The 10488-nt window shown below is 39.7% G+C and overlaps 1 long non-coding RNA gene across 1 annotated transcript; it reads right to left on the bottom strand.

Moving 5' to 3' along the window:
- Positions 1-5345: 5345 nt before the first annotated feature.
- Positions 5346-10442, bottom strand: LOC109376532 (uncharacterized). The gene is made up of 2 exons (XR_002122746.1): positions 9287-10442; positions 5346-5628 (listed from the first exon to the last, which is right to left on the bottom strand). It is a non-coding gene; the product is annotated as an uncharacterized LOC109376532 (long non-coding RNA).
- Between the last annotated feature and the right edge of the window lie 46 nt (positions 10443-10488).

The raw sequence follows: 10488 nt of genomic DNA, 5'->3' as shown, positions 1-10488 counted from the left end.
TTATAAAGAAGGTGATTCTGACATATGCTACAACATGGATGAATCTTGAGGACATTGTGCTCAGGGAAATGAGCCAGTCACAAAAAGACGAATACTATGATTCCACTATATAAGATACTTTGAGTAGTCAAAATCCTAAAGAGAGACAGTAGATTGGTGGTTGTCAGGGGCAAGGGAAAAGGGAAATGAGGATCTCTTGTTTAATGGATATAGAGTTTCAGTTTTATGAGATGAAAAGAGATATGGAGATGGATGGTGGTAATGGTTGTACAACATTATGAATGTATTTAATACCTTTGAACTGGATACTTAAAAATGGTTAAGATGGCTAAGTGAAATAAGTCACAGAAAGACAAATACCATATGGTCTCACTTATATGTGGAGCCAAAAAAAGAAACAAAACGGAAGGGGCGGAGAGGAGAGGCAGGAAAAAATTAAAAAATAAAAAATAAATTAAAAAAAAGAAACAAAACAAAAAAAACCAAGCTCATAGATACAGAGAACAGATTGGTAGTTGCCAGAGGGGGTTGGGAGTTGGAGAAATGGATGAAGAAGGTCAAAAGGTAAAAACTCCCAATTATAAAATAAATAAGTCATGGGGAGTTAATGTAGAGCTAAGAGAGTAGAGCTAAAAAGTTCTCACAAGAAAAAAAAGTTTTTGTACCTACGTAAAGTGACAAATGTTTACTAGACTTATTGTAGTGATCATTTCACAATATATACAAACACTGAATCATGTTGTACACCTGAAACTAATGTCAATTATAACTCAATAAAAAATTAAAAGCAATGGTTAAGATGGTAAATTTTCTGTTATATGCACTATACCATAATAAAAAATTGGGAAAAAAGAGATAACAACCAAAAGGGGCTTTAATTAATGAACTTATTAGATATAAGCCGTAAAACTACTATGCTTATTTTGTCCCCAGTTTTGTTGAGACATAATTAATATAACATTTATAAGTTTAAGGTGTACTATGCTTATTTTTAAGACATTAAATGCAAGTGTGAAAGTTTCATTGAGAAATTTGGAAAACAGAAGAACTAGCAGATTTGAAAAAAGTCAAATAGAAAATATAATGACTAATTAAAAGCTCTGTGGATATATTGGGCAGTAGATTTGACACAGCAAAAGAATTAGTGAACTAGGGAGATATGTCAGAAAAAAATAAGTTTTTTGTTTGTTTGTTTTTTAGCTGAGCCATCCTGCCACCTGTTGGCAGCTCAGTGACAGCTCAGCTCGGGCACAGTGTCACTGGCCCATGTGGGAATCGAACCCGCGGCCCTGTTGCTCAGAGCTCGCACTCTTAAGCCAACTCTTAACCAACTGAGCCAGAGCTTGCACGCTTGAGCGAGCTCTTAACCAACTGAGCCACTCAGCCAGCCCCAAAATAACTCTTTTAAGTTCAAAAAAAGACCAAAAAACAAGGGGAAGCCAACGGGGAGACAGGTAAAAAATAAGATACAGTGAATTATACATGTAATTGGAATTTCAAAGGATGAGAGAGAGAGTAGAGGCAGTAACTGAAGAAATGATTTAGAATTACCCAAAAATGACGGAAATTCATAAATTCCAGAAGCCTAAGAAATCCCAAGCATGACAAATAAAAAGAAATTCTCATTTAGACTCATTGTAGTAACACTGTAGAAATTCTAAAAGATGTATATCAGACAGAGGAAAAATGACCCCTGATTTGCAAGAAAGAATAAAAGGCAAAAAAAGTGGTAGTACCTCTCAATATTAACTGTATAAAACAAGAACATCTTGTGGTTTAAAAATAGAGAATTGAAATATTTAACAAAATAATGCATAAGTTGTGAGTGGAGAGATGGTAGTATTCTAAAAAGGAAGGTAATGATATTACCATTAATATTTGATAAATGATGTATTTAATTTCTAGTGAACCATTAGAAGAGAAGAAACATTGCATATCATCCACAGTAGTAGAGTTAAAAAAAATAATAGGCAACAAAAGAGTGGAATGGATTATAGGAAACAGAAAATACAAAATCGGATGGTAGCTTCAGCCCAAAAATGTATTAGTAATTGCATTAAATTTATTAAAACCAAAACGCTTCACTTAAAAGACAAACACTTTAGATTGGATTTGTTTTTAATTACATGTTTCTTTCTCTTCTTCCCCTTCCCTTACTGTCCTGAACAATTTGTTCCAAAAGCTATCTATCAGGTGAGGCATCTGACTGCACAGGGAACGGTGTTGTGGTAGCCCAGAGTGGGGTGTCACAGTCTGAGCCAGATGATAAGGGCATCCACATGGTGGTTGAGTGGCTGTCCCTTGTGGAGTTTCACAGTCCAAGAACAGTTAGGAGGGTATCCATGTGGGGGCAACCCAGCACAGGGTGTCTGGCTCAAATGCGGTGACGTGGGTACTCAGGGTGCCGAGGGGCAACCTGGCATGGGGATCAGAGCCTAGGCAGAGTGAGAAGGGTTTTCACATGGGAGAGCCGCCTGGCATGTTTTCTCAGAGCCTAAGCAAGGAAGGAAAGCCTCTACACAGAGAGAACAGCCTGACATGGGGTGTCAGAGCCTGAGGGATTTTTAAATAGACTTCCAGGGGCTGTAGATAATGTGATTATCACAGAGTAAAATTATCTAACTAGTTTAAATAGATAAAAGACAAGATTTGAAATTTCAGGAAAGAACTAGAAACTATTAAACAAAAAAGCATAACAGATTTGAAAGGAAGCAAATAGAAATTCTAAAATTGAAATAAACAGTTAATTGAAATTGATAGCTTGATGGTTTTAATTGCAAATTAGACACAGCTGGATGAAGTGCAAAATCAGAACAAATATCCAGAAAGAAGCCTGGACAAATAAAAAGAAAAGATGAAGAATACAGGATAAGACACACAGAGCATAAAGAAGTCATAACCCATATGTAGATTCCCAGAGAGAGAAGACTGTAACAGAATATTTGAAGAAATGATGGCTGATAATTTTCAAACACTTTATTTCCAACAATAATCCTCAGAGTCAAGAAGACCAAGAACTCCAAGAAGGGAAAGGAAAAAAGAACAAGCCATACCTAAATACATCATAGTAAAAACTTTATGTGACTCCATTTCCTCTGTGATGGGACATGACAGTATCTTCTACAAACAAAACATTTAGGAACTGTAATCCACATGGAAGTGATCATCCTCCAACCTTCCTTCCTGCCAAAAACCAGGACTTTTGGCAATACTAAACACAACGGGAATGATATTCGTGATATACTATATCCTTGCTGTACTCTTAGGAAGTTCATGCCTCCAGTAAGTGCAGGAAGTGACTCTGACAAGTATCCTGAGATTGCCATTCCTACATGGTTTTTTGAAAAGTGTTCTGCTCTACACAGATGGACTCAGAGGAAAGAATGCACACTGATTACATAAGTGTTGGAGACACTGAGTTCAAAGTTGCTCATCACTGTCAACTCTAGTTTCAACTGTCTGCTTTATGAATAGCCATAGTAAGTTGGACTTTCTTTCCCTGTGATCAATTATTAACAGAAGAACACCGAAAATCTCTTGAGGGCTTAGTATGTCCTAGACACTTTTCTAGGTGATAGGAATAAAGTAGTGAACAACACAGATCAAAATCCCTGCCCTATGAAGCAAGGCCGAGTCGGAGTAGTAAGATATATACACAGTATGTCAATGGTAAGTATCAGGGGGAGAATATAAAGCATGGAGGAGGGATATGAGATGTTGATGGAGTACTAATTTTACATTAAGACTTTTGAAGAAGATCTTGGGAAAGGTGGGAAAGCAAGCCACAGCTCTGGGAAAGACCATTCCACACCAACTGCAAATCAAGTGCCAAGGCAATAAGATAACACGTGACATGTGCAAGGAACAGAATGGACGCCAATATGTTGGAGCAGCAAGCAAGAGATGACGACAGGGAGATGTCAGAGCCCAGGTTCATGGAAACTTAGATGACTCTCCCTTTCCCCAATATTTATTGGAGGCAGCCAGCAGCATCAGGGCCAAGTGAGGAGATAGTCATGGTCAGGGAAGTGGTCAGCATGCCCGAAGATTGGTTATTCACAGGGGCATTGATCAAATAACTAAATACATTGAGGGTAATGAGAACCAGGTTTCTTACTGTCAGAGAAGGAAGTTACAAATATGGATAAGGGGAAGGTTGGAATGAGCCTTGTGGTGTATGACAGGAATTGGAGGTATTGGTGTGAACACACTGTTTTCAATAGATTGAAAATTAGAGAATACAGTTGTGTGTACATTTGTATGTGTGTGTAAGTATATAGTGATAGCTCATTAGCGATGAACACACTTGGGTTTCTAAACACTATATTCCACTAAAAGGAACCAGAGCTCCTTGGAGAAATGGCCGGTTCCAGGGTTAGGGCATGGAAAGTATGCAGATGGTACATCTTATGATGGTAATGGACCATAGTCCATTGAGTAAAATAGGAATCCATGGATGTGTAGTGATATAAATAAATGAATTAATGGAGAAAAGAGGAAGCGCTTACCTATGGTAGAATGCCAACTATAAATGTGGAAAGAATGATGAGGTTAGAAAGTCACCTTTTGGCAACGATCACAGTAACAACTGATTCAGACAAGAATCATCAACAGATGCTAAAAGTGCTGACATTTTGTAGAGCAAAGAGATATTTACCTGGTTTCAAAGTATCTGCTCATGAGATACCTATTCATTACATAGTGAAGCAAACTGCCAGACACCTTAACCAAGTGATTAGACAACAAATGCCAGTAATGGGACAAATGCCACATGATGAGAATACAATTCACTTCTGTGACATTCCTGCCAAAAAGACTTGACCTAAATCTAATCATGAGGAAACATCAGACAAAAATCCAAACTGAGAAGTAGTCTACAAAGTAACTGGGCTGTGTTTTTAAGTATTGTTCAGGTTGTGACAGATAAGGAAAGACTTAGGAACTGTTCAAAACTGAAGACTAAAAAGACATGAGAAATATATGCGACACATGATCCTGCACATTGGGACAATTGGCCAAATTTGAACAGGGTTTGTAAATTAGATGGTAGCATTATATCAAGATTACATTCTTGATTTTGATGGTTCTATGTAGGAGAGTGTCCTTATTTTTAGGAAATACACACTAAGGTATTTAGGAATAATTGGGTATCATGCCTACAACATACTTCCAAAAGAGAAAGAGAATATAAAGTAAATGTGGCAAAGTGTCAACAACAGGGGAATTTGGTAAAGGGTATACAGGAGTTCTTTGCATTATTCTTTAAACTTTTCTGTAATGAAATCATTTTAAAAATGAAAATAAACACTACAGACATAGTTCAAACTATAATCCAAGCCTTGTGACAAGTTTTTGATATAACGGTAGGGACACTATCTTTGAAAAGATTTAACCAGGTTTAATATTTGTTGAGGTGCTAGGTAGAGTTATGGCTCCAAGGCCACTTCCAGTCCCATTCTCTAAGCCCACAATGCCTCGGAATCTAATAAAAGCACAGATGACACTGACATTCAAACATAAAACACACACTACAATACATTCAGAAGGATAGTTGGTGACATCACTGCTAGATCCTCTATGAGTCTTGGTTGGAAGAAACTGGAGAAGACCCATTACGCAGTAGGACTCCTGGAACATAATGAAACCAGAATCTTAAAAAGGCAAGGTAAAGACTAGGGACTCTAGAAAATTTTCCTTTACCTGCAGGAACTTTAGGTTGCAGTTTGGATTAAGGTGAAATTCAGAAAAAGACAATTTTTAAAAAATGTACTGGAGTTTGATGTGCTTACAGGAATGCGTGTAAATGATAAGTATAGGGCTTGACAGATTATGACAAAACGGACATACTTGTGAAACCACCATCCGGCTCATGAACTAGAACCCTGGAAGCACCCAAAGCTCCTTTGCAGACCTTCTCTGGTCACTATCGATTCCTATCCCAGAGATGACTATTCTCTTGACTTCCTACACGAGAGATTAGTGTTACCATTTCAAATAAGACTGTAATTGCTCAGAGATTTTAACATTGAATTTTGCTTTTAAAATTAGACTTGTTTTTTTTCTTTTGTTATTCTGCATATGAATAATTCATACCCATGGTAGAAATTCTGAGCATTCACTACTGGTTTGAAAACTTTAACAAATGGCATAGTTCACTTCTGGAAAAGCTATTTAACAAATGGTGAATTTAACAAAAAGCTCAACTTTAAAAGTGTTATCCTTTGATAGTCAAGCTGGAAAGAGAAGTGTCCATTAGCCAATTCATACTGAGTCCATCAAGTTATTAGATGCGGATGGGCCACAGCAGCATGCTAATACTGTCTTGGTAGCACAGCGAAATTATTATGTTCCCACATGATGGCATCAGATAAGTGAAAACGAGCCACTGTCTACTTAAACACAAGCTAATTACTGGTTTCAAACTCAGACTGAGTAACCAAATATTACTTGCAGTTAGTGGCTCTTGAATAATAGCCACTACTACTAGAACTAACATAGTAAAGATGTAATAAAGATGAAAATGGAAAAATTGGACAACTGGCCAGAGCAGGTGCCACCATTTAAGAATCCCTCTCATTCTCTGCTTCTTCTAGCAGGGGGTAAGAAAAAGTTCAATGAGCTTTTAAGAAAATAAGAAGGTAGGGTCCGAAAAAAAATCCTATCTCGTAGGACACCTCCAAGCGATGAACATCGGCGATGGATCTGCCTCGCCCGGGAAGAGCACAATGATAATACCAACATGGGCCAGTGAAGCCACGTCCTCCACAACTAGACTGAAGAACAAAAGGACAGCAGCTTGTCTATTCCCCTCCCCCAAATCCCCAATAAAATCTAAAAAAAAAAAAGTCATTTTTTTTTTCTATTTTTCTTAGTAAGGAGTTATTCACTCAGACTACAACATCTTTCCAACTCACTAAACCACTTTCCACAAGACCTGTCTAGAGTCCATGACGTCTATGGAGTGTTTATTCAATCATTGTATTTTTAATTTCTAGGATTTCTAACTGGTTCTTTAAATATTTACCTGCTCCTATTTCTGACCACTTTTATTTCATAATTTCTTATTCTTTTAAAAATAGGTATGCTTCATGTCTTTGAATAGTCTAAACATACTTATTCTAGTTATCAGGTTGCTCCGTTATTTTCATTTCAATTACAGTGAATTCATCTCTTGATGCTAATTTTGTCTTTCTTTTGCTTTAGGTTTTCTTGTATGTTTTGGGAGCTTAACTTATACACTCCTTGTGAATGGGGATTTTCCCCCCCATACACATATATTTTCTGTCCTGATGGTTTTGTGGTAATCTCTACTCAAGGAAACCAGAAACAAGTCTTACATTAGAAACTTGAGACTTTGTTTCCACCATGAAATTTGGGAGACAGGCGATGCAGGCATGAAGTGAGAAGGTATCTGGATTTAGGCCTGGATTCAATGTTGTATCTGCTCCCTAAGTATACAATTTCACTTAACTACATATCTTCGTGCAGGGATTGCCTGTATTTTTTTTTAATTCAATCTGTTAAATTTAGGGAGCCCCATGAAAAGTCCTAACTACAAGCAGCAATCCTGGCCCCTGTTATCCATATTACATGAGGCACCCCCTCAATCATATTACATTATAGGCTATAATCTTCTGACTGCTTCTATCTATTTCCAGGTCTTCCTTTCTGGTCAACATAAATGTTTATCTTATTTCCAAATATGGATATGTGATTTTAATTCTACCATGTGTTTGGAACAAACGGAGTGGCATCAAAGTGTGTATACAATACTATCTTGACCGGAGGTCAGTTTCATTCATGGTGTTTTTTTTTTTAATTGAGGAATTGGGGGAGGGGAATAGCGTTGGGGAATCGGGGAAGGGGAACAGAAAAGTTGCTGTCCTTTTGTTCTTCAGTCTAGTTGTGGAGGATGTGGCTTCACTGGCGCATGTTGGCATTATCATTGCGCTCTTCCCGGGTGAGGCAGTCGCTCGCCAGCTATTGGACGGCTGGTCACAGCAGCTCATTCCTGTTGCAGGCCAGCCCCACTGCAGACTACGCCGTCGCTGGCGACTCACGGGAGCCCAGCTCCAGGTTGAGCTGTTGTTCACCATCTTAGCTGTAGAGGGTGCAGCGTCACTGGCCCTCATGTGGGATCCGAACAGGGGCCCTGCTGCTCAGAGCTAGCATCCCAAGCCAACTCGTATCCAACGGGTCACTCAGCCAGCCCTCATACATGTTTTTTAAAAAGCCTGTATGTTGGTCCTTTGGCAGTACCATGGTTAACAGTGTTGGCTAAAAAGCAGCCTGGGAGCTATATATTTTCTCTCCAGTTATACCAGTAAACATTTTATAAGATTGAGAATAGCTGACTTGTACAATTTGGCCAATGACATAAACTAGAGTTGCTGTCAGAAATAACTGATTTTATAAGAGTGTTTAATGCATACCAAAAAATGTGATACTCGGTTACTCAAATTCCCCTATTTCTGCAGAACGAGTAGGAACCTGTCTGAAGTAGAGAAGTTTCTAGATGGAGATGTTAGCAAAGAATGAAGTTTAGAGACTGTACACAGGGGAATAAGGCAGTGATAAGAAAATGACCAAGAAACAAGAGGTGAAATATGTGGGAAGGAAAAAGATAGACACCAACTAGCATTCACCTTAACATAAAGTGGATCATTTTCTCAGCCTCCCTAGGCACAACTGTTCATTAAGAGTAGTTCAAGGCTCAAGAATAAGTACGAGATCTTCAGAGAGAAAACTAAAAATATAAAATGTGCAAAAAGCTAAAGTATTTAAAATGCCCCACTTGCTCCCCTTTTGCAGTGCTTACTCTAGGTTTTTAAGACTTATTTACATGCTTTTCTCGTTCTCTCTACCAGATTAGAATTTCCTTTGGAACGAGGATCACATATTTTTAACTTAACATTCACAATAGCATTTCAAACATAACCTGTATGAAGCCGAATTCATCATCTTCAACTCTTGTATCTCTTAAGAGCATAAGCCTCCCAGTCATCCTGGTACAGCTCTCAAAGTCATCTCTTCACACACCTGGGGTCCCCAAGCAGCCCAGAGCTCTTTAGTCCTTTCTTTTTTGCCTTTTACACCGCTGAGCGTAGCTGAAGTCCTTTCCCACGCATCTAATTAGATCCTAGCTTCTGCTTTTCCAGCCAAGTCTATCCTCACATTTCCAGAACAACTTTCCTAAAATCCATTATTTTACTTCCTAAAAGTAGTTCTTTACTCTCCTTAGAACTGTAAAAAATAATTGATTACAAATAAAGTCAAAATTTCTTACCGTTCCCAACTCCATTTTTTCTATTTCCTCTAAAACCTGTACACGTATCCAACCCTCTGGCCATACTGAACTACTGTATATCCTTAGGAGTTGCCCCTTGTTCCACCTGGATTTCTTGGCTCACATGGTTTTCTCCTGATGTTGCCATTCAGGAGTAAAGGCCTTTCTCTGAACCCCAGTAATACCTTATACTTCTCCAGTATTTACCACTTTGGATTTGCGTCACACAATGTTTTCATCTTCTCTAATAGGCCCTAAAGCCCCTTGAGGATAAGGTCCTCCACGTTTGCATAGCAACAGCTATTAAGTTCACGCAAGTATCTGTCCAGGGATCATCATTCCCCACACACCATAGAGCCATGTCCTGCTCAGAATAGGTGATTATTTGAATGAACAAATGATGTCCCACGCCCAACTCCCCACCCTTCTGTCCAAAGTAGAAAGAAAATAATAGTCGTAGAATTTGTTTGAACAAAATTGACGGGAAATGGCACCGATTCTTCATACATCCTGAATGGCCCCATCTTAAAAGCATATTCTAGGTCTTTGCAGCTGTAAAATCCTGGCCCAGCTTCAGAGTTTCCCATACTGAGTTCCCTCCTTTTGAAGTTGGATTCCACCGAACTCACACAGAAGCCTCATCCAAAGGACTGCACCATACAACAGGGACAATGCCCTTTCTCACTTCTGAAGCAATGGGAAGGGGGACCGTGTAGGGCGGGAGCGGGACCTTCAGACCCGCCCAGCCACACTCTGACCTGTGGTTTCCCCGCGACCAACAAGTGCCACCTAGTCTTTTCCCTAGCGTTGTATATTTACAACGCGCCATCACGTTGGTTTCATCCTCCCAACAACGTCGTGAGGCAGAAGTTCTCACCTCCCTAAAGAAACAGAAGATCGGAGGGGAGATGGAGAAGAGGCGTGGCAACGAGCTGTGGCGGGGCAGGCGGGTGGAAGCCCCGAGCCCAAGCTGAATTTCGTTCCCGGTTCAGCCCTGACCCGGCCTGTTTCCTCACTGGCACTGGGAGGTGCGGAGCAGGCGCAAAAAGGACACCGAAGCCCTCCCGTACTCATACCGCCGTTGCTAAGGCGCTGCGAGAGGCTCGACCGTACGCAGCCCCTGGCCGGCTAGGCTCGCGCCCTCGGAGACCCCAGAGCTGCACAGGCGCCCACCCGTTCGCTACTCTGCCGGAAGTCCCGCC

The sequence above is a fragment of the Hipposideros armiger genome, unplaced genomic scaffold, assembly GCF_001890085.2.
Source record: "Hipposideros armiger isolate ML-2016 unplaced genomic scaffold, ASM189008v1 scaffold_18, whole genome shotgun sequence".
NCBI lineage: Eukaryota > Metazoa > Chordata > Mammalia > Chiroptera > Hipposideridae > Hipposideros > Hipposideros armiger.
The sequence above is the reverse complement of the archived record's forward strand: the minus strand, read 5'-3'. Positions and strand labels throughout refer to the sequence as shown.